Source organism: Mytilus edulis, chromosome 4, assembly GCF_963676685.1.
Source record: "Mytilus edulis chromosome 4, xbMytEdul2.2, whole genome shotgun sequence".
Lineage (NCBI taxonomy): Eukaryota > Metazoa > Mollusca > Bivalvia > Mytilida > Mytilidae > Mytilus > Mytilus edulis.
Window position 1 is genome coordinate 32,434,411 of NC_092347.1, and position 27,459 is coordinate 32,461,869.

Genomic DNA, 27,459 nt, shown 5'->3' on the forward strand with positions numbered 1-27,459 from the left:
GTAAACTACCGACAGTAGGTATTAGACAAATACTGTTGATAGACGGTATATAGGAGCACTATATTGTATGTAAACCACCGACGGTAGGTATAGACAAATACTGTTGATTTACGGTAAATAGGAGTACTGTATTGCATGTTAACCACCGACGGTAGGTATAGACACATACTGTTGATAGACGGTATATAGGAGCACTATATTGTATGTTAACTACCGACAGTAGGTATTAGACAAATACTGTTGATAGACGGTATATAGGAGCACTATATTGTATGTTAACTACCGGTAGTAGGTATAGACAAATACTGTTGACAGACTGTATATAGGAGCACTATATTGTATGTTAACTACCGACAGTAGGTATAGACAAATACTGTTGATAGACTGTATATAGGAGCACTATATTGTATGTTAACTACCGACGGTAGGTATAGACAAATACTGGTGATAGACGGTATATCAGTCAGAGCTCAGACATAAACAAGTCGATTTTTGTTTTTGACTTAAAGAAGTCAAAACATGTATTTATCATAAAAATGTGTTTTCAATTTTAGACTTATCTAAGTCATAAAATGACAGACTTGTTTAGGTCTATTTATGTTGATGAAAATACTTAATTTCACTTGGTGGTCAAACTACACAACCTATAACAGCAAAAACCTGTCTGAGAGTTCACAAGGGTTTCAGCTATCTATATGTAATTGTCTAATTGAACATCCTTACTAAACACAGATGTTTTTCCTCATTAAGTGTTGTTCCAGGTGGTTGCATTGTAAGGTTAATTAACATTATCTCCGATTTTTTAGAATCTCATTCATATTTTTCTTTAGAAGACAAAGCATTGCCTTTCAATGTTGTCTTTATTTGATTTAGATGCATGACCTCCTTATAAATATGCGTGGGTCTTGAAGTTAACCAATTTTGATCACTTATCGACTTGTAGGAGTCGATATTTGCAACTTTTTGATTTTGGTCAATTATTTCTTGTTTAACAATACTTGACTTATTAAAGTCGTATTTTGTCTAGCATTAAAGGGAGACTAATCCTAAAACTTACAAATTTAGACCTCTATGAGTCAAAAGCAGATTCAGACTTGTTTATGTCTGAGCTCTGACTGTATATAGGAGCACTATATTGTATGTTAACCACCGACGGTAGGTACAGACAAATACTGTTGATAGACGGTATACAGGAGCACTATATTGTATGTTAACTACCGACAGTAGGTATAGACAAATACTGTTGATAGACTGTATATAGGAGCACTATATTGTATGTTAACTACCGACAGTTGGTATAGACAAATACTGTTGATATACGGTTTATAGGAGCACTATATTGTATGTTAACTGCCGACAGTTGGTATAGACAAATACTGTTGATAGACGGTTTATAGGAGCACTATATTGTATGTTAACCACCGACGGTAGGTATAGATAAATACTGTTGGTAGACGATATATAGGAGCACTGTATTGTTATTGGTTGCTGTCTTTGATATTGATTTTACGTTTATCGTTTCAGCATTAATCGGGCTGTTTGTTTTCGTTTTTCGTCACATCTAGTCAGGAATGGGTTTTAATAGCATTTTACATGAATACATATGTGTAACTCATGGCTGATTCACATTCGTTTGTCTTTGGTGGATAAGTTTCTCATTGGCAATATTACCACATATCTTCTGAATTTTCATTGCATCATCTAAACATGTAAAATTCGTATATAGAAAATATATACGTATAGATAATATATATATAATATAAAAAAGTAGATGTTGTATGATTGCCAATGAGACAACAGTAGTATTTGTGGGACAGAATGACCCCATTAAGGTGGACGTCGGACGCTGACGCCATATTCGAAAGTTGGCGCAGACGCCGACGCCATATTTGGGCTCTAAAGCGGACGCCATAGTCGACCCTGAAATCAAGACGCAAACTTCGGGTTGGACCATGTTACTCGGACATCGAGACGCCGACGCCATATTTGGTCTTAAATCCTGGACGCTATATCTTAATGTTCCTCCAGGGTGGATACTTTTAATGACCCTAGAAAGAGTTTTTCAAGACTTGAGACCTGCTATACATCCATGTAGGTGTTTTAAGATATTTTTGTTCTTTTCTTTCTTTTTTCATTATTTTTTTTTGTATCATTAGTTTTCATTTAACCAAATAGAGCTACGAGTTTACTGTCATTCTGAATCGTGTCAGTGGCTGAAAAGTTGTTGATAATGTCCTTCATCTCGAGTCCCGACATCTCAGTTTGACGTAATAAATGCAATACAGGCCACATGTATCTGAATCATCGGGTTGGATTTGATTGCAAACCACACAGTATTTCGGTCCATCGACGATGAGTACATTTCTGAAATAGCGTTGGTACTCTTCCGGTAATCGTCCTAAGGAGTCGAAAATTTCTGATGGACCCGATGCGGGGAAATGAAATGCAACCCAATGACTCCCCTTTTGATCACAGTTGTCCGTATTGACCACAAACCTTCTACGCCTGTCGCTCACATATCTAGGCAAGTCTTCTGCACAGCAAACGGTCACGGACAATCCACTCAAAGCATCCTCTACATCTTTCCCGGTCATCGGGAGAGCAATGCCGTTTTTATTCCCACAACCTTGCTGACGTTGGGCTTCTAATCCACGTAGGTGTGCAAACACTAAATACTCCGCAATCCTGACAGGCGATGAGATCTTTCCGTGTTTCAGCATCCTCTGACGAACTATGTGTTGTCTCGTCGGCAATATCTTCGTCTGATGAGACCGAACTATCGTCTTCAAAAGTATTCGAGAGACGGTCGTCATCCCTCTGTCCGTCTGGTGTCTCTCCTTGACCGACCTGCAAGACCTCTGTGTGCAATCCGGAGGCTTCTGGGGTTCTAGTTTTTAGGTCAACAAGAAAGTACCCGAAAGGTGTCCTCTTTGTCTCTTCAAATTTCCGGAGAAAGAAGTCCCCTCGAGAAGAATACATATGTCGGCCAAGAGTCACGATGGGCTGTCGATCAATGGGGTTATTAAAGAGAATGGGATAATGACAGTTTCGTCTCTGGGTGGGGTCTTTGCCAAAGTATAAATTCTGATTAAAAACGACGACCGATAAATTCCTATGGTGACACCCTTCCGTAAACAAATCATTTATTCTGGAGTCTTTGTCCGATGTCGACATGAGGTCATCTAATAGTATCATGTGTCGAATGTTGGGATCGAAAAAATCGTCCCTTTCGAGATCAAAAGGAATTCCACGAATGAATTCAACGGGTGGAAGCACTGTTCGTTGTATTTCCTCGTAAAGAGGTTGCCACCTTTTATACAACCAAACGATCCTGTCTGGTCTAGGACTTCACAGTTTTTTTTATGTGTTGAAACAAATAAAATAAAATACGTTTTTCCGCAGGAGGTTGGACCGGACACAATCATGGTGAAAGGGTGTCTAAACACGAAAGCCTTCTGCTGCTGCTTTTGCTGCTGCTGCTTCTTTTTCTGCTGCTGCTGTTGCTGCTTTTGCTGCTGCTGGGTAACACCTGGGTGGTATAGTTGCTCATCGGAAGAATGCTTACTTCTTATATGTCTTTGAAGATCGTGCGGCCACACATACACTTTACGGCAAATATTGCAATTAAACATACTCGTAAATTCCTAAATGACAGTGAGTAGTTTCCTCTTATAGATTTACTTCACTTCCTTCGAAAATATAGCAAGAGAAATACATGGTCATCTTTTAGACGACATATTTGAAGATGATCGTATCTCAAAACAAATTCGATGTGATACAATTCATTCCTGGTTACCGTGAAATAGACTGGTTTCCCAAACGTCACGTCCGTGATATCTTCATTTAATCGTATCGACTGGAGAATATGGAGAGATTTTCCCTAACGTACGACTGGCGCACGAAATCGGAACAGAAGTACATACGTCTCGTTTAGGCTTCTAATTCCGGTATGAACGACACCTTCAATGCACATTCCCACGATCCATCCAACGTATAGCGTTTTGGAAGGCGCACTTTGAAATTGCCACGTACGTTATTTTCAAACGATGGATGAAAGCGAGTTTTCGCTATTAATAAATAAACAAAACTCGTCCATAGTGTTAATTCCATTGAAACCTTTAGTATCTCTCTTACAGCTTTGTTATACTCAAAGCCGTATTTAAGGAAATAAACGGAAATAGTAATTGATTGCTTAACGTCCAGTGGCAAATAGTTCATGAATGTTTAGAACACGTTAGCCATAAAAACAATAGGTATAGGTCTTGTAAAAGAGGCCACCCCGCGGGATAAAGGGTATATTGGATAGGAACATAAATTTTGCCTTGCAATAGGCTAAAATGTGTTGTGTATAACTATATAATTGCAGTAGACTAATTTATCTTCTATATGGTTGAAATAATTATTATAGTCAATACCATTTTTGTGTTTCTGTATAATTAATGAATCCTCCTGATCATCTTTCTTCCTTAAGCATTTATTAATCTTCATCATAATTTTATGTTAAGGACTATATAGACATAAAACTTGTTTGATTGGACCGTATGCTAAGAGCCGGCCACCTACAGAGCCAGAATCATCTCATTTATACCGGTTCAAACCGGTTCTTGTTTCTCTGCACGGACATAATTCTTGCACGTGCACAAACAAACAAAAAATGCTACTGCAATTATATACTGTAACAGTCGTATTTGTTTGTATTCCTTTATAATTTTTTTTATAGTTTAACATCCCATAATTCTTAATTCCTTATATTTAAGCAGCCGTATATTTCTCTATTCGATATATTTTACCAGACCCTATTTCACTATTCTTTATATTTATTTTGGTCATATTTCTTTATTCTTTATTTTTCTCGCCCATATCATTCTTTATTTATTTTTTCGTCCATTATTCTCTTTTCTGTAAACCCAATCCAAACTCCTTGTATATAAATATTGATTGATTAAATATATTATCCGTGTATTTTTGAAGATAAAAACCAACTACGACCGTGGAATTTTCAAATATATATAGTTAAGATTATGTTAAATGAGAAACAATTTTAAATGACCAGACGTGGTTTTAGTTAATCATTTGGGTTGAAATCCTAATCATATGATAGTAATTATATGTGGTTGAAATGAGTTGGAATGCAATACTACTCAATGTTTACGGTTGTCATGCTTATCTAAAAGATAAAGATAATTATTTAATGTCACAGACTATATTTTTATAATTGGTGTCCGTTAATTAGAACCAAATAAAACAGTGTACACCTGTAAACATGTTATTGAAAGAAAGTGTATAAAGATACTTATTTTTAATCACCAGATGTGCTTTATCTCTTAATCTAATTATTTGAGATGTCATGTTAAAAAGGACCATAGGATATTAATTAAGTGGTTCAAATAAGTCGGAAAGCTACGGACGCCCATAAGACCTCCCACAAATATAATTTGAATTCGAAATCGCGAATTTAAATCGTTATTACGAATTTTATAATTCGTTATAACAGCTTAAATTTGTGAGAACGAATTGTTGGAAATCGTTATATCAGATTTTGTAATTCGTTACGAATTATTACGAATTAAATTCGTTATCACAATTTTTTGTAATGTGTGATACCGAATTAAAATCGTTATAACGAATTGTATAAATGGTTATGACGGATTAACTTCGTGATAACGAAATTGTGGAATTTGTTATCACATTTTTTTTATGTAGTTTGTGATTTCAGATTAAAAACATTTTCACCTAAATTTGAACTACCTCACCTGGCACACAGGGTTAAGTGAGCTTTTGTCTCTTTACAGAAACCTTTTGGTCAAAGTTAAACAAACTTGACCACGAGCAATTTAGTTTTAACGATTTCTATTTTAAAAATTAGCAAAATTGATTGGACACTTAATTTGGTTGTTTGTTGGTTTTGTTTTGTTTTTGTAAATTAGCGCTGAATGGGCACAAGTTCAGAACGGTAAAAGTGACGTCACCCAATTTTAAACTTGATCATTGTGTTAATAAACATTGTGTATTAATTCAATAACATTGGGTTGTGGCAAACTAAATGTAGAGAGCGGAAATTACAGAATAAGCACTACGTCTTTGACCATTTGTAAAGGGGCATAACTCACGAACTATAAAAGAGACGCCCTTCAATTTCAAATTTTATCTGTGTGTTTTAGTAATTGGCATAGTGTATAAGTTGAATTTATAACATTTGGTTGAGGCAAACGGAAACCATTTCTGGGAACGTACCCGACAAACGGACTGGACTGACGGACAAGGGCTAGACTAAACTTCTCCCACGCCTAGCGGCGGGGGAATAAAAAATGTGTTTGATACCCATAATTCGTGACAGTAACATTTGTATTCCTTTTTCTTAATTTTAAGTCTTCTTAGACAGGCGATTTCCTTCGTGTGTATCGCCAATTAATATATTTTACACAGAAGCAAAAGAATTAGTTTCGGCAACATGGTTAATCGAAGTGTAAAACCTAAGATTTTCATCCCTAGGTTTACATTTCGATAAACCATGTTGGCGAAACTATTTCCGTTGCATCTGTGTAAAATGTATCCAGGTACACACACTAATGATATTCACCGCTTAAAAAAACTTGGGTAGAAAATAAAAAATAAAAATATTTCGGTCAAGAAACATGAGAATTAGACATATTTTTCCCCGGATAGTTTCGGTGTGTAAACTGGGTCGCTGGCTAATAAACCCACCCGTTTACACGACAAAAATTTCTAGGTATAGTGTAAAATGCGTTAAAACTAAATTGATTGCGGTCAAGTTTGTTTCACTTTGTCAATAAGGTTTTTATGAAGAAGATTTTTGTAAAAGTAATAAACAGCGATAAGTGCAGAGTGAGGAAGAAAGCTCTCTTAATTCTGTGTGCCATGTGAGCTAAAAATCTGTGATAATGAATTTTAATCTGAAGTTACCAATTACAATAAAAACTGTGATAACGAATTCCACAAATTCGTTATCACAAATTTAATCAGTTTAAACAAATTCTACAATTCGTTATAACGATAAAATCGTTATAATAACGAATTTATCGTTATCACAAATTACAAAAAATTGTGATAAGGAATTTAATTCTTAATAACGAATTACAAGATCTGTTATAACGATTTTCACCAATTCATTATCACAAATTTAATCTGTTAAAACGAATTATAAAATTCGAGATAACAATTTAAATTCGTGATTTCGAATTCAAATAATTTTATACCTTTTGGAGGTCCTAAATGGGCTTCCGTAGAAAGCAATACTACTGAATGTTTCACGATTGTCATGTTAATAAGATAAGAAATCCAAAAATTAAAAAGATAAAGACAAATATTTTATGTATTGATATCAAACATTTTAATCCAATTCTCTTTACACGGGAATAGTTCCGCCTACTGCATTGAGTGACAGTTTTTCTGATTAATATAAATAGTATATCTTGAAGAATTCTTACAGTTGTTATAAACATGTATAAGCAGTTAATTATTTAAGAGGTAGAAGATTCTTTTCAAAATTATCACAGACTTATTACCTAGGGGTTGGGTAAGCGTTTATCAGAGACAAATTCTCGTCCGTTTTCGAGAATATACCGTCCACTTTTAAGGGTATGGCGTCACTTTTAAAGGGTAGTCTGATGCAACATTAAGCTATAGCGTCCAAGTTTAAAGCCCAAATATGGCGTCGGTGTCTCGATGTCCGAATCATACGGTCCAACCCCAAATTCGCGTCCCGATTTCATGGTCGACCATGGCGTCCGCGTTAAGGCTCAAATATGGCGTCGGCGTTCACACCCAGGTCCAAATATAGCGTCAGCGTCCGACGTCCACCTTTATGGGTTCATTCTGTCCCACAAACACTACTGACAACTCTCTACAAGAGACCAAAATGGCACAGAAATTAACAACTATAGGTCACCGTACGGCCTTCAACAATGAGCACAGCCCATACCGCATAATCACCTATAACAAGTCCCGAAATGACAATGTGAAACAATTTAAACAAAAAACTATCGACCTAATTTATATACAAAAAATGAACGAAAAACAAATATGTAACATATAAACAAACGACAACCACTGAATTACAGTCTCCTAACTTGGGACAGGCACATACATAGATAATGTGGCGGGGTTAAACATATTAGCGGGATCCAAAACCTCCAATAACCTGGGACTTTGGTGTAACAGTACAACATAAGAACGAACTATAAAAATCAGTTGAAAAAGGCTTACTCATCAGATGGAAAAAAATACAAATATATAAGATCCATACAATACATACAGACCATATATCGAAACCAATATATACTAAGCATTCAGCCAATCAAACAAAATGCATCTTAGAACCAAAGATCATTTTCACACTGTATATGGGTTAGAGATCTTAAAACAGAGTTTTTTTGGACACTGTATATGGGTCAGAGATACAGTTTGTATACATACTGTATCTAAAAATTAGACCCATAGATAAAGCATACAGAAAATGCATACACACTGTATATAAGAGCCACAGGCAGTGCACACACTTTATCTTGCAGTAACAGGCAAAACATACAGACTTTTATTTCAACTTGGAACAACTTACAATGCATACATACTGTGTCTCTGATCCATAGACAGTGTTAACCGACTAAATCTAAGATATACCGACAATAGAAGTATCTTAGACTCATAGTCAAAGCATATAAACAATTAATAAAGACTAAGAACGACGTACAATACATAAACTTAATTTAATTTACAACAAAGAAAATGCATACAGACTGTATCTGGGAAGCACAGACAATGCATTGACTGTGTGTAATCAAAGAACCTTTGTGAGCACGCTCACATACTTCACAGCCCGACATTGTCACTAAGCAAACACAATTTCAACAGATTATTTAGTTCAAACACGCATGAAATTCTGTTGTGTAATTTCAGAAGATATGCAGAAGTATATTTAGGCCGAAATTCTAAGTTCAGAAGGCATAGTTCCTAATTCCTAACAAGAGTACACACGTTGAAATTTCTCGCCTTATTTATGTTGATAGACCTAAATATAAAGTTTTACTACAATTATCACATAAACTTATTAATAACATGACCAAAGAAAATGAGATCAAGGTCATATGACCAAAATGAGGAATACATTTACACCTTACAATAATTCAATACAAATCAGGTCAAGATCAGATGACACTTGGCACAAAAACTAAACACTGAACAATGAACCTTGAAAATGAGGTCAAGGTCAAATGAGACTTACGAGGCTGACATCATAAGATATTTCCAGACACCAAATATAGTTGACCTATTGCATATAGTATTAGAAAAAACGAACAAAACTCAAAAGCTTAACTTTGACCATTGAACCAAGGACATGAGGTCAAGATCAGATGACACCTGCCAGTTGGACATGTACACCTTACAATCCTTCCATACACCAAATATACAAGACATATTTCATATAGTATCTGAGATATAGACTTGACCACCAAAAACTTAACCCTTTTCACTGATCCATGAAATGATGGCGAGGTCAAGTGAAAACTGTCTGATGGGCATGCTGACCAAGGTACGCAAATACTAAACATAGTTACCCATAATATGAGATAAATTACAAAAACTCTTAACTTTTTTTCAAGTAGTCACTGAACCATGAAAATGAGTTCAAGGACAATGGACATGTGACAGACGGAAACTTCCAAACTTAAGGCATCTGTATTTAAAGTATGGAGCATCCAGGTCGTGCGCCGTCTAAAATATAAAGCTTTTAAGAAGTGAACTAACGCTGTCGCCGCCGCCGCCGGATCACCATTCCTATGTCGAGCTTTCTGCGACAAGTCGCAGGCTCCACAAAAACAAGAATGTGTCCATCGTACACCGTTCCCCACTTGCCCTATCATTTTCGTTGTTCAGTGGACCGTGAAATAGGGGAAAAAACCTTCTTTGGCATTAAGCTTAGAAACAAACATATTATTGGAAACATATGTACTAAGTTTCAAGTTTATTGGACCTGACCTTCAACAAAAACTACCTTGACCAAAAACATTTAACCTGAAGCGAGAAAACGGACGAAGGAGCAGACGCATAGACCGGAAAACTAATGCCCATTTACTATCGTAGGTGGGGCATAAAAAATTAATCATGATTTTCTGCCAATATGCACATTTACATAGCATGTCCTAACTATCTAAAAAATTCATGAAACTCTGTTGTGGTCTTCATAATTTCCTCATTATCTACAAAGATTTATAAAACTCTGTTATGTGGTTTCAGAGGAGTTGCAATAACGAGAACAGGACTGACAGACCGATGGATCAAAAACATTGTACCATAAAGAACTTTGTTTGGTTTGGTATAATAAAGGGTCTGCTAAATAATGTAAGGCTGAGATAAATTAGTCATTTGGTCACACCAGTTTTTTGGCGAGGTTCGTTTTGTTCAGTCTGTGATGTTCTTTGTTGTGTTTTGCATTCTGTTGTTTGTTTTTTAATCTTTCTCTTTTTTTTGCCGTGGTTTTGTCAGTTTATTATTGACTTATGTGTTTGAATAAGCCTTTAGTATCTTTCGCCTCTCTCTTCGGTCAATTTGATTATGTGGGACATACAGATTTAGACCCAAACTTGTCTCTGATTGTTTCGTGATTATTGCAGATGTAAATCATACTATAAAATTGAGTATGGAAATGGGGAATGTGTCAAGGAGACAACAACCCGACCATAGAGCAGACAACAGCCGAAGGCCACCGATAGATCTTCAGTGTAGCGAGAAACTCTCGCACACGGAGGTGTCCGTCAGCTGGCCCCTAAACAAATATGTATACTAGTTCAGTGATAATGGACGTCATACTAAGCTCCGAATTATACACAAGAAACTAAAATTATAAATCATACAAGACTAACAAAGGTCAGAGGCTCCTAACTTGGGACAGGCGCAAAATTGCGGCGGGATTAAACATGTTTTTTGAGATCTCAACCCTCCCCTATACCTGTATCCAATGTAGAAAAAACAAACGCGAAACAATACGCACAGTAAAACTCAGTTTAAGAGAAGTCGGAGTCCGATGTCAGAATATGAAACAAAAGAAAATAAACAAAATGACAATAATACATAAATAGCAACAGATTACTAGCAGTTATTGACATGCCAGAACCAGACCTCAATTAAACTGATTGAAAGATTATGTCTTCATCATATGAATATCAGGCACAATCCCTCTTGTTAGGGGTTTAGTATTATACCCGTAACCGTCATGAAATATACAACCCTCTTATTTACAATATCATTTGATCAACACCTATTTACAAGGGTCTATTTGATATGATTTTTCTCATTGTTGAAGGCTGTATGGTTGCATATATAACTGCTTACATCCACTTTATTTTTTGAACTTGAGTGGATACATGTAGGTGTCTCATTGGCAATCATACCACATTTCCGTATTTTTACAGTATTGTATCAGTACTGTTACCTAATAACAGGACAAAACAAGACAGCAATTTGACAAAACTAAAGACATACATACTTGATTTTACTTCTCTAAAGATATAAACAAAATTTTCATAGTTCGTATCTGAACATGTACACAGCCAGGGAATTTTAAGGGACTATATTTCAGTGTGCATATATTTAGTAGCTAATCTGGCTACTTCCTGTTTATCAGACCGGTACCTTAGAAAAGAATTGTGACAATATATCCAATCTTTTCAAAAACCAAAGACTAACGTCACTAGGAGCAGCAGTTAGTTGTCATAGATACTCTACATAGAAAGATAATCTGCCACTTTTATAAAAGGGACTACACATAGTTTTTGAAAGGGTATAATCGGTTTGTGCCGAAATTACTTTCTTTAGGCCAGAAACTCATTTGTGCTAAATGGTAATCTCCACCCACATTTAGGACTGGCAGTTATTTGTAGTTTTTATCAACAGCTTGCACTTTTTCTAAATTATATTTGCTTCTTTTAAGACTGACCAAAACTGTTTTTTTACCATTGTGGTTTGATTAAGGTAGTGTATATCAAACAGCTGTTGGAAATATTTTGGACAACCCTCTTATTTACAATATCATTTGATCAACACCTAGTGGTCTTTGGTGGTATCTCGCATAACATTAATAAGGTCTTTTTTAAAAGGCAACTTGAAATTATTGGTCCCATATTTATGTGCTATAGCAAATGTATGGGCTGCTGATTTGCATATATATGATAGCAATATATTCTTATGTTTTCAATGACCCCTTATTTCTTCACTCCACTTTATAAGATAGAAATAAATGTTATTCCATATTTTATTGTTTTTTTTTAAAGGTATCATAATTTAGACATAAAGACAAAACTAAGCACAGTGAAAAAAGTCTACTCTGTCCTGTAAAGTCTGAGATGTTTTTGTTGTTCAATCTTTGTCACTTGTATGGAAACACTAAATCTTGATAACCTACAACAGAAATATTATCACTTTTATTTCAATTCAATTGTTGCAGTTATCATGCATGTAATAGAGAATATGATAAATTAGACCAGATCTCCACATTAATAATATCAAAACTAGAGGCTTCAATGAGCCTGTGTCACTCACATGATACTTTTATTTACAATTGATGCATGATACAGAAATTGTCCATACCAACCGTCAGTGTTTACCATACAATACAGTATTTCTATACACTGTCTGTATACAGTATTTGCCGGATTTTGTCCATACCTATCGTCGATGTTTGACATAAAATACCTATATACCGTATATCAACAGTATTTGTCTATACCTACCGTCGGTGGTTAACATACAATACAGTCCTCCTATCAACCGTATATCAACAATACTTGTCTATACCTACCGTCAGTGGTTAACATACGATATAGTACTCCTTTGCACCGTCCATCAACAGTATTTGTCTATACCTACCGTCGGTGGTTAACACGCAATAAAGTGCTCCTATATACCGTCTGTAAACAGTATTTGTCTATACCTACCGTCAGTGGTTAACATACGATAAAGTACTCCTTTGCACCGTCCATCAACAGGATTTGTCCATACCTACCGTCGGTGGTTAACATACAATATAGTGCTCTTATATACCGTCTATCAACAGTATGTGTCTATACCTACTGTCGGTAGTTAACATACAATATAGTGCTCCTATATACCGTCTATCAACAGTATTTGTCTATACCTACCGTCGGTAGTTAACATACAATATAGTGCTCCTATATACCGTCTATCAACAGTATTTGTCTATACCTACCGTCGGTAGTTAACATACAATATAGTGCTCCTATATACCATCTATCAACAGTATTTGTCTATACCTACCGCCGGTGGTTAACATACAATATAGTGCTCCTATATACCATCTATCAACAGTATTTGTCTATACCTACCGTCGGTGGTTAACATACGATATAGTGCTCCTTAACACAGTCTATCAACAGTATTTGTATATACCTACCGTCGATGGTTAACATACGATAAAGTACTCCTTTACACAGCCTTTCAACATTATTTGTCTACACATACCGTCGGTGGTTAACATACGATATAGTACTCCTATATACCGTCTATCAACAGTATTTGTCTATACCTACTGTCGGTAGTTAACATACAATATAGTGCTCCTATATACCGTCTACCAACAGTATTTGTCTATACCTACCGTCTGTGGTTAACATTCAATATAGTGCTCCTTTATACCGTCTATCAACAGTATTTGTCTATACCTACTGTCGGTAGTTAACATACAATATAGTGCTCCTATATACCGTCTATCAACAGTATTTGTCTATACCTACCGTCGGTGGTTAACATACAATATAATGCTCCCATATACCGTCTATCAACAGTATTTGGCTATACCTACCGTCAGTAGTTAACATACAATATAGTGCTCCTATATACCGTCTATCAACCGTATTTGTCTATACCTACCGTCGGTAGTTAACATACAATATAGTGCTCCTATATACCGTCTATCAACAGTATTTGTCTATACCTACCGTCGGTAGTTAACATACAATATAGTGCTATATACCGTAAATCAACAGTATTTGTCTATACCAACCGTTGGTGGTTAACATACATTATAGTGCTCCTATATACCGTCTATCAACAGTATTTGTCTATACCTACCGTCGGTGGTTAACATACAATATAGTGCTCCCATATACCGTTGATGTCTATCAACAGTATTTGTCTATACCTACTGTCGGTAGTTAACATACAATATAGTGCTCCTATATACCATCTATCAACAGTATATGTCTATACCTTCCTTCGGTGGTTAACAACTTATCATACAATATAGTGCTCCTATATACCGTCTATCAACAGTATTTGTCTATACCTACCGTCGGTGGTTAACATACGATATAGTGCTCCTTAACACAGTCTATCAACAGTATTTGTATATACCTACCGTCGATGGTTAACATACGATAAAGTACTCCTTTACACAGCCTTTCAACATTATTTGTCTACACATACCGTCGGTGGTTAACATACGCTATAGTACTCCTATATACCGTCTATCAACAGTATTTGTCTATACCTACTGTCGGTAGTTAACATACAATATAGTGCTCCTATATACCGTCTACCAACAGTATTTGTCTATACCTACCGTCTGTGGTTAACATTCAATATAGTGCTCCTATATACCGTCTATCAACAGTATTTGTCTATACCTACTGTCGGTAGTTAACATACAATATAGTGCTCCTATATACCGTCTATCAACAGTATTTGTCTATACCTACCGTCGGTGGTTAACATACAATATAATGCTCCCATATACCGTCTATCAACAGTATTTGGCTATACCTACCGTCAGTAGTTAACATACAATATAGTGCTCCTATATACCGTCTATCAACCGTATTTGTCTATACCTACCGTCGGTAGTTAACATACAATATAGTGCTCCTATATACCGTCTATCAACAGTATTTGTCTATACCTACCGTCGGTAGTTAACATACAATATAGTGCTATATACCGTAAATCAACAGTATTTGTCTATACCAACCGTTGGTGGTTAACATACATTATAGTGCTCCTATATACCGTCTATCAACAGTATTTGTCTATACCTACCGTCGGTGGTTAACATACAATATAGTGCTCCCATATACCGTTGATGTCTATCAACAGTATTTGTCTATACCTACTGTCGGTAGTTAACATACAATATAGTGCTCCTATATACCATCTATCAACAGTATATGTCTATACCTTCCTTCGGTGGTTAACAACTTATCATACAATATAGTGCTCCTATATACCGTCTATCAACAGTATGTGTCTATACCTACTGTCGGTAGTTAACATACAATATAGTGCTCCTATATACCGTCTATCAACAGTATTTGTCTATACCTACCGTCGGTAGTTAACATACAATATAGTGCTCCTATATACCGTCTATCAACAGTATTTGTCTATACCTACCGTCGGTAGTTAACATACAATATAGTGCTATATACCGTATATCAACAGTATTTGTCTATACCAACCGTTGGTGGTTAACATACATTATAGTGCTCCTATATACCGTCTATCAACAGTATTTGTCTATACCTACCGTCGGTGGTTAACATACAATATAGTGCTCCCATATACCGTTGATGTCTATCAACAGTATTTGTCTATACCTACTGTCGGTAGTTAACATACAATATAGTGCTCCTATATACCATCTATCAACAGTATATGTCTATACCTTCCGTCGGTGGTTAACAACTTATCATACAATATAGTGCTCCTATATACCGTCTATCAACAGTATGTGTCTATACCTACTGTCGGTAGTTAACATACAATATAGTGCTCCTATATACCGTCTATCAACAGTATTTGTCTATACCTACCGTCGGTGGTTAACATTCAATATAGTGCTCCTATATACCGTCTATCAACCGTATTTGTCTATACCTACCGTCGGTAGTTAACATACAATATAGTGCTCCTATATACCGTCTATCAACAGTATTTGTCTATACCTACCGTCGGTAGTTAACATACAATATAGTGCTATATACCGTAAATCAACAGTATTTGTCTATACCAACCGTTGGTGGTTAACATACATTATAGTGCTCCTATATACCGTCTATCAACAGTATTTGTCTATACCTACCGTCGGTGGTTAACATACAATATAGTGCTCCTATATACCGTTGATGTCTATCAACAGTATTTGTCTATACCTACTGTCGGTAGTTAACATACAATATAGTGCTCCTATATACCATCTATCAACAGTATATGTCTATACCTTCCTTCGGTGGTTAACAACTTATCATACAATATAGTGCTCCTATATACCGTCTATCAACAGTATGTGTCTATACCTACTGTCGGTAGTTAACATACAATATAGTGCTCCTATATACCGTCTATCAACAGTATTTGTCTATACCTACCGTCGGTAGTTAACATACAATATAGTGCTCCTATATACCGTCTATCAACAGTATTTGTCTATACCTACCGTCGGTAGTTAACATACAATATAGTGCTATATACCGTATATCAACAGTATTTGTCTATACCAACCGTTGGTGGTTAACATTCATTATAGTGCTCCTATATACCGTCTATCAACAGTATTTGTCTATACCTACCGTCGGTGGTTAACATACAATATAGTGCTCCTATATACCGTTGATGTCTATCAACAGTATTTGTCTATACCTACTGTCGGTAGTTAACATACAATATAGTGCTCCTATATACCATCTATCAACAGTATATGTCTATACCTTCCGTCGGTGGTTAACAACTTATCATACAATATAGTGCTCCTATATACCGTCTATCAACAGTATGTGTCTATACCTACTGTCGGTAGTTAACATACAATATAGTGCTCCTATATACCGTCTATCAACAGTATTTGTCTATACCTACCGTCAGTGGTTAACATTCAATATAGTGCTCCTATATACCGTCTATCAACAGTATTTGTCTATACCTACTGTCGGTAGTTAACATACAATATAGTGCTCCTATATACCGTCTATCAACAGTATTTGTCTATACCTACCGTCGGTGGTTAACATACAATATAATGCTCCCATATACCGTCTATCAACAGTATTTGGCTATACCTACCGTCAGTAGTTAACATACAATATAGTGCTCCTATATACCGTCTATCAACAGTATTTGTCTATACCTACCGTCGGTGATTAACATACAATATAGTGCTCCTATATATTGTCTTTGAACAGTATTTGTCTATACCTACCGTCGGTAGTTAACATACAATATAGTGCTCCTATATACCGTCTATGAACAGTATTTGTCTATACCTACCGTCGGTAGTTAACATACAATATAGTGCTCCTATATACCGTCTATCAACAGTATTAATCTATACCTACTGTGGGTAGTTTATATACAATATAGTGCTCCTATATACCGTGTATCAACAGTATTTGTCTATACCTACCGTCGGTGGTTAACATACAATATAGTGCTCCTATATACCGTCTATCAACAGTATTTGTTTATACATACCGTCGGTGGTTCACATACAATATAGTGCTCCCATATACCGTCTATCAACAGTATTTGTCTATACCTACTGTCGGTAGTTAACATACAATATAGTGCTCCTATATACCATCCATCAACAGTATTTGTCTATACCTACCGTCGGTGGTTAACATGCAATAAAGTGCTCCTATATACCGTCTATAAACAGTATTTGTCTATACATACCGTCGGTAGTTAACATACAATATAGTGCTCCTATATACCGTCTATCAATAGTATTTTTCTGTACCTACCGTCGGTGGTTAACATTCAATATAGTGCTCCTATATACCGTCTATCAACAGTATTTGTCTATACCTACTGTCGGTAGTTAACATACAATATAGTGCTCCTATATACCGTCTATCAACAGTATTTGTCTATACCTACCGTCGGTGGTTAACATACAATATAGTGCTCCTATATACCGTCTATCAACAGTATTTGTCTATACCTACTGTCGGTAGTTAACATACAATATAGTGCTCCTATATACCGTCTATCAACAGTATTTGTCTATACCTACCGTCGGTGGTTAACATACAATATAATGCTCCCATATACCGTCTATCAACAGTATTTGGCTATACCTACCGTCAGTAGTTAACATACAATATAGTGCTCCTATATACCGTCTATCAACAGTATTTGTCTATACCTACCGTCGGTGATTAACATACAATATAGTGCTCCTATATATTGTCTTTGAACAGTATTTGTCTATACCTACCGTCGGTAGTTAACATACAATATAGTGCTCCTATATACCGTCTATGAACAGTATTTGTCTATACCTACCGTCGGTAGTTAACATACAATATAGTGCTCCTATATACCGTCTATCAACAGTATTAATCTATACCTACTGTGGGTAGTTTATATACAATATAGTGCTCCTATATACCGTGTATCAACAGTATTTGTCTATACCTACCGTCGGTGGTTAACATACAATATAGTGCTCCTATATACCGTCTATCAACAGTATTTGTTTATACCTACCGTCGGTGGTTCACATACAATATAGTGCTCCCATATACCGTCTATCAACAGTATTTGTCTATACCTACTGTCGGTAGTTAACATACAATATAGTGCTCCTATATACCATCCATCAACAGTATTTGTCTATACCTACCGTCGGTGGTTAACATGCAATAAAGTGCTCCTATATACCGTCTATAAACAGTATTTGTCTATACATACCGTCGGTGGTTAACATACAATATAGTGCTCCTATATACTGTCTATCAACAGTATCTGTCTATACCTACTGTCGGTAGTTAACATACAATATAGTGCTCCTATATACCGTCTATCAATAGTATTTGTCTGTACCTACCGTCGGTGGTTAACATTCAATATAGTGCTCCTATATACCGTCTATCAACAGTATTTGTCTATACCTACTGTCGGTAGTTAACATACAATATAGTGCTCCTATATACCGTCTATCAACAGTATTTGTCTATACCTACCGTCGGTGGTTAACATACAATATAGTGCTCCTATATACCGACTATCAACAGTATTTGTCTATACCTACTGTCCGTAGTTAACATACAATATAGTGCTCCCATATACCGTCTATCAACAGTATTTGTCTATACCTACCGTCGGTGGTTAACATACAATATAATGCTCCCATATACCGTCTATCAACAGTATTTGGCTATACCTACCGTCAGTAGTTAACATACAATATAGTGCTCCTATATACCGTCTATCAACAGTATTTGTCTATACCTACCGTCGGTAGTTAACATACAATATAGTGCTCCTATATACCGTCTATCAACAGTATTTGTCTATACCTACCGTCGGTAGTTAACATACAATATAGTGCTATATACCGTATATCAACAGTATTTGTCTATACCTACCGTCGGTGGTTAACATACAATATAGTGCTCCCATATACCGTCTATCAACAGTATTTGTCTATACCTACCGTCGGTGGTTAACATACAATATAATGCTCCCATATACCGTCTATCAACAGTATTTGGCTATACCTACCGTCAGTAGTTAACATACAATATAGTGCTCCTATATACCGTCTATCAACCGTATTTGTCTATACCTACCGTCGGTAGTTAACATACAATATAGTGCTCCTATATACCGTCTATCAACAGTATTTGTCTATACCTACCGTCGGTAGTTAACATACAATATAGTGCTATATACCGTAAATCAACAGTATTTGTCTATACCAACCGTTGGTGGTTAACATACATTATAGTGCTCCTATATACCGTCTATCAACAGTATTTGTCTATACCTACCGTCGGTGGTTAACATACAATATAGTGCTCCCATATACCGTTGATGTCTATCAACAGTATTTGTCTATACCTACTGTCGGTAGTTAACATACAATATAGTGCTCCTATATACCATCTATCAACAGTATATGTCTATACCTTCCTTCGGTGGTTAACAACTTATCATACAATATAGTGCTCCTATATACCGTCTATCAACAGTATGTGTCTATACCTACTGTCGGTAGTTAACATACAATATAGTGCTCCTATATACCGTCTATCAACAGTATTTGTCTATACCTACTGTCGGTAGTTAACATACAATATAGTGCTCCTATATACCGTCTATCAACAGTATTTGTCTATACCTACCGTCGGTGGTTAACATACAATATAATGCTCCCATATACCGTCTATCAACAGTATTTGGCTATACCTACCGTCAGTAGTTAACATACAATATAGTGCTCCTATATACCGTCTATCAACAGTATTTGTCTATACCTACCGTCGGTAGTTAACATACAATATAGTGCTATATACCGTATATCAACAGTATTTGTCTATACCAACCGTTGGTGGTTAACATACATTATAGTGCTCTTATATACCGTCTATCAACAGTATTTGTCTATACCTACCGTCGGTGGTTAACATACAATATAATGCTCCCATATACCGTCTATCAACAGTATTTGGCTATACCTACCGTCAGTAGTTAACATACAATATAGTGCTCCTATATACCGTCTATCAACAGTATTTGTCTATACCTACCGTCGGTGGTTAACATACAATATGGTGCTCCTATATATTGTCTTTGAACAGTATTTGTCTATACCTACCGTCGGTAGTTAACATACAATATAGTGCTCCTATATACCGTCTATGAACAGTATTTGTCTATACCTACCGTCGGTAGTTAACATACAATATAGTGCTCCTATATACCGTCTATCAACAGTATTAATCTATACCGTCTGTGGGTAGTTTATATACAATATAGTGCTCCTATATACCGTGTATCAACAGTATTTGTCTATACCTACCGTCGGTGGTTAACATACAATATAGTGCTCCTATATACCGTCTATCAACAGTATTTGTTTATACCTACCGTCGGTGGTTCACATACAATATAGTGCTCCCATATACCGTCTATCAACAGTATTTGTCTATACCTACTGTCGGTAGTTAACATACAATATAGTGCTCCTATATACCATCCATCAACAGTATTTGTCTATACCTACCGTCGGTGGTTAACATGCAATAAAGTGCTCCTATATACCGTCTATAAACAGTATTTGTCTATACATACCGTCGGTGGTTAACATACAATATAGTGCTCCTATATACTGTCTATCAACAGTATCTGTCTATACCTACTGTCGGTAGTTAACATACAATATAGTGCTCCTATATACCGTCTATCAATAGTATTTGTCTGTACCTACCGTCGGTGGTTAACATTCAATATAGTGCTCCTATATACCGTCTATCAACAGTATTTGTCTATACCTACTGTCGGTAGTTAACATACAATATAGTGCTCCTATATACTGTCTATCAACAGTATTTGTCTATACCTACCGTCGGTGGTTAACATACAATATAGTGCTCCTATATACCGACTATCAACAGTATTTGTCTATACCTACTGTCCGTAGTTAACATACAATATAGTGCTCCCATATACCGTCTATCAACAGTATTTGTCTATACCTACCGTCGGTGGTTAACATACAATATAATGCTCCCATATACCGTCTATCAACAGTATTTGGCTATACCTACCGTCAGTAGTTAACATACAATATAGTGCTCCTATATACCGTCTATCAACAGTATTTGTCTATACCTACCGTCGGTAGTTAACATACAATATAGTGCTCCTATATACCGTCTATCAACAGTATTTGTCTATACCTACCGTCGGTAGTTAACATACAATATAGTGCTATATACCGTATATCAACAGTATTTGTCTATACCTACCGTCGGTGGTTAACATACAATATAGTGCTCCCATATAGCGTTGATGTCTATCAACAGTATTTGTCTATACCTACTGTCGGTAGTTAACATACAATATAGTGCTCCTATATACCGTCTATCAACAGTATTTGTCTATACCTACCGTCGGTGGTTAACATACAATATAATGCTCCCATATACCGTCTATCAACAGTATTTGGCTATACCTACCGTCAGTAGTTAACATATAATATAGTGCTCCTATATACCGTCTATCAACAGTATTTGTCTATACCTACCGTCGGTAGTTAACATACAATATAGTGCTATATACCGTATATCAACAGTATTTGTCTATACCAACCGTTGGTGGTTAACATACATTATAGTGCTCCTTTATACCGTCTATCAACAGTATTTGTCTATACCTACCGTCGGTGGTTAACATACAATATAGTGCTCCTATATACCGTCTATCAACAGGATTTGTCTATACCTACCGTCGGTAGTTAACATACAATATAGTGCTCCTATATACCGTCTATCAACAGTATTTGTCTATACCTACCGTCGGTGGTTAACATACAATATAGTGCTCCCATATACCGTTGATGTCTATCAACAGTATTTGTCTATACCTACTGTCGGTAGTTAACATACAATATAGTGCTCCTATATACCATCTATCAACAGTATATGTCTATACCTTCCGTCGGTGGTTAACAACTTAACATACAATATAGTGCTCCTATATACCGTCTATCAACAGTATGTGTCTATACCTACTGTCGGTAGTTAACATACAATATAGTGCTCCTATATACCGTCTATCAACAGTATTTGTCTATACCTACTGTCGGTAGTTAACATACAATATAGTGCTCCTATATACCGTCTATCAACAGTATGTGTCTATACCTACTGTCGGTAGTTAACATACAATATAGTGCTCCTATATACCGTCTATCAATAGTATTTGTCTATACCTACCCTCGGTAGTTAACATACAATATAGTGCTTCTATATACCATCTATCAACAGTATTTTGTCATACAAGTGAGAGGTTTAGCTAGCTATAAAACCAGGTTCAATCCACCATTTTCTACATTAGAAAATGCCTGTACCAAGTCAGGAATATGACAGTTGTTATCCATTCGTTTGATGTGTTTGGACTTTTGATTTTGCCTTTTGATTTTTGATTTTCCTTTTTGAATTTTCCTCGGAGTTCAGTATTTTTGTGTTTTTACTTTTGTCTATACCTACCGTCGGTGGTTAACATACAATATAGTGCTCCTGTATACCGTCTATCAACAGTATTTGTCTATACCTACCGTCGGTAGTTAACATACAATATAGTGCTCCTATATACCATCTATCAACAGTATCTGTCTATACCTACCGTCGGTGGTTAACATACAATATAGTGCTCCTATATACCGTCTATGAACAGTATGTGTCTATACCTACTGTCGGTAGTTAACATACAATATAGTGCTCCTATATACCGTCTATCAACAGTATTTGTCTATACCTACCCTCGGTAGTTAACATACAATATAGTGCTCCTATATACCATCTATCAACAGTATTTGTCTATACCTACCGTCGGTGGTTGACATACAATATAGTGCTCCTATATACCGTCTATCAACAGTATTTGTCTATACCTACCGTCGGTAGTTAACATACAATATAGTGCTCCTATATACCGTCTATCAACAGTATGTGTCTATACCTACTGTCGGTAGTTAACATACAATATAGTGCTCCTATATACCGTCTATCAACAGTATTTGTCTATACCTACTGTCGGTAGTTAACATACAATATAGTGCTCCTATATACCGTCTATCAACAGTATGTGTCTATACCTACTGTCGGTAGTTAACATACAATATAGTGCTCCTATATACCGTCTATCAATAGTATTTGTCTATACCTACCCTCGGTAGTTAACATACAATATAGTGCTTCTATATACCATCTATCAACAGTATTTTGTCATACAAGTGAGAGGTTTAGCTAGCTATAAAACCAGGTTCAATCCACCATTTTCTACATTAGAAAATGCCTGTACCAAGTCAGGAATATGACAGTTGTTATCCATTCGTTTGATGTGTTTGGACTTTTGATTTTGCCTTTTGATTTTTGATTTTCCTTTTTGAATTTTCCTCGGAGTTCAGTATTTTTGTGTTTTTACTTTTGTCTATACCTACCGTCGGTGGTTAACATACAATATAGTGCTCCTGTATACCGTCTATCAACAGTATTTGTCTATACCTACCGTCGGTAGTTAACATACAATATAGTGCTCCTATATACCATCTATCAACAGTATCTGTCTATACCTACCGTCGGTGGTTAACATACAATATAGTGCTCCTATATACCGTCTATGAACAGTATGTGTCTATACCTACTGTCGGTAGTTAACATACAATATAGTGCTCCTATATACCGTCTATCAACAGTATTTGTCTATACCTACCCTCGGTAGTTAACATACAATATAGTGCTCCTATATACCATCTATCAACAGTATTTGTCTATACCTACCGTCGGTGGTTAACATACAATATAGTGCTCCTATATACCGTCTATCAACAGTATTTGTCTATACCTACCGTCGGTAGTTAACATACAATATAGTGCTCCTATATACCGTCTATCAACAGTATTTGTTTATACCTACTGTTGGAGGTTAACATAGAATATAGTGCTCCTATATACCAAGAGGGATAACGGATCTGCATCTAGAATTTATCATGCTGCCCTTTTTTTGGATTTTTAAAATTCTTGTTATCCCTCAATTTTTACATTCATCCCAAATAATACAACAGTAGTCAATTAGGGGCAGAACACCCATTGTATTATGTTTTCTTGCAGTTATATAAAAAAAAATGTATTTAAGAAAGATGGTATATATATTCTGGATGATATATTAGCACAACCTTGGTCAATTTGATTTCTCCAGTTACTTAGTGGGCTGTCAATTTTGAAACTAATATTTTTTAACATGAAGAATTTTGTAATACTTTAATTTATTATCAAGTTTGGTTGAAAAGTCTGAATAGTTTCTGCTTTGTTCCAGTAATCAAACATTTTGTTTCATTTGCATCTATGAACATGTTATTCATTTTACACCACTCTTCAACCCGGTATAAATCTTCTTGAACATCATCATTTATATTTTCTAGATGTTTCCCCCTTATTTATGAATAGTGGTGTCATCAGCATATACAACGAAATAGGTCTGTTTCACAATTTTTAATGCATAAGGGAAGGTCATTTATAAATAGCACAAACAATAGAGGACAAGGTATAAAACATTGGGGAACACCAAATTTTACATGTTGTTGTTCAGAGTTAACATTACAAATGTATACCTTTTGTTATTCAGGTACGACTTAAAAAAACTAACAGTAGTCTCACTAAATCCATAAATGTCGAGCTTTAAACAAAGAAAGTCATATTCTACCTAATCAAAAGCTTTTTTTTTTAAATCTTAATAAAATTGCTAGGTTTAAATTACCATCTTTCATTTCTTGCAACCATGTCAATGATATTAAATAAATGTCAAGCTCAATCCAGTATATATTCCAAGTTATGGACAAATGATAATGCTATTAAAAATACCAAATCATAACCAGTGCCTTTCTCTTTTTCTATTTACAGTATATTAGGTAATAATGATTACTTTTTTCAACTATTTTCATACTTTTTTGTTTCCTCTGCTTTTGTATCAAGGGCATAATTGTTTATGGCAAACTAAGCATCTGCATAATCAAACTATTCCTAACTATACTCTACCTCAAATTCTGGAAACTGCACAATTTTTGTCATAGCAGTCTTATGGTAGCTGAACTATTTCTATTTTTTGTAAATCTGGATTAATAAGTCTTTTGTCACATTCTGGGGCTATAGAAAAAAAACATTACAGAATTATCAAAATTATGTGTGTATAATGTTTGTGTACAGTCATTCAACTAAAAAAGGACAAAAATTATTTTTTTGTGTATAAATAAATAATTGTGATTTTAATGTCTTAATATTATAAAAAAAACTTCAAAAGATTAAATTTAAATTATAATCTAAACATGAAAGAGCACATATAAATCAACCTTTTACTCAGATTTATATCTAAAACCAGTTATAACTAGCTATAATATCTTTGACTTCACAAATATCATCATCTAATTTTACAAATCAGTATTTATTTGGTGGCACTTCCTGCACACTAAGTATGTTATGCCTTAGGTTTAATTTTGATGCAATCACATTTCAGAAGGTACATGTCTTGAACTGTTTTAATGAATAAATTACAGTTTTAAACTCAGTTTTGGCTGACCTGAGGTCAATAGTCTTAAACAATGTCATCAAACTATCAGTTTTACTGTAATATATTGATATTGTAACATTTATGGGAAAGAGCATATGAGTTAGTCATATTGGTCAATACAATGGAAAGTTTATAGCTGAGACTAATATAACACTATGTGTTATACTAGTAGTCTCAGTTTATAACTATGTTAATTATATGTATCATGACATATAATAATTAAATCATTTAAAAAACTATTCCAAAGATTTCTCTCAAATCATGTTTACATTTTTTTAGAGAAGAGTCTGTCTGAAATATATTCAGGGGTAGTCCAAATAATTATGACTTCTTAAAAAGCTATATTATGGGGAAAAAAGGGGGGGGGTCTATTATGTTTTTTTTTCATACAGGAGGAAGACGTCAAAGCAAAAAAAAAAACACCAACAAAACAAAATAAAATAATAGCCTGTCAAGACGTCCTTATATCATAATAATTTGGTCTAATTTTGGGATAATACATTTTACTTCCTTTGATGTCGGGGAGGGGATAAGTTTTGACGATTAATTATTCTTGAAACTAACAATAATTATTTCTTATTGTTACTTTGTTAAGCGAGCGCGATGTGTGGTTCTCGAGTTATTTAAAAAAAAAGGGGGGGAGGGGGGTTGTTACTATATCAAATTTACCCAGTTTGGAGACAATAAATATTTAAAATCTAACCATAAACTCCAATGTTCCTGCTTTTTTTTAGCAGAACAAACACGATGGCATTCTCGTCTCTGTTATAATCAATAGTTAACTCATTTCTTATTCCAGGTTATTTCTTAATCATTATCAGCTGTCTATCTATTTACCATGTTTATGTTGAACTGGTCCGTAATTCCATCGTAGTGTATCGATAAGTGAACACAACAGGGATCCAGTTTATTAAACGTCTGTTAACCGAGGTATATAATATACAAGGTTCCTGAGTCAGTAACCGTAACTATCACCGTGCTTTGTGCGCATGCGCAAGAAACACCAACAACAACAAGTATAAAACATGGTACACAGTTCCGTAATTTCGTATATTTTTCTTATCTTCAAACTAAAGAGCTCCAAAAGTAGGCGTGCCTAGGTGCACTGGGCGGGTCTAAAAACCGACTCTCGGTGGTTAACGTCTCTCGATGGTTAACAATAAGTGCCTACCGTTTTATACGCTTTATCATATATTTCACCAGACTTTATATATCTGTCACCAAACTTTATATATCTGTCACCAGACTTTATATATCTGTCACCACACTTTTTATATCTGTCACCACACTTTATATATCCGTCACCACACTTTATATATCTGTCACCGGACTTTATATATCTGTCACCATAATATCTGTCAC

General features: G+C 35.4%; 2 long non-coding RNA genes across 3 annotated transcripts in view; one reads left to right on the forward strand and one right to left on the reverse strand.

Moving 5' to 3' along the window:
• LOC139518419 (uncharacterized) overlaps window positions 1–27,459 on the forward strand; it is a 41,414-nt gene that overhangs the window by 6,832 nt on the left and 7,123 nt on the right. The window lies entirely within an intron of this gene.
• On the reverse strand, window positions 12,255–26,978 carry LOC139518418 (uncharacterized). The gene is made up of 3 exons (XR_011663338.1): window positions 26,801–26,978; window positions 25,569–25,676; window positions 12,255–12,414 (listed from the first exon to the last, which is right to left on the reverse strand). It is a non-coding gene; the product is annotated as an uncharacterized lncRNA (long non-coding RNA).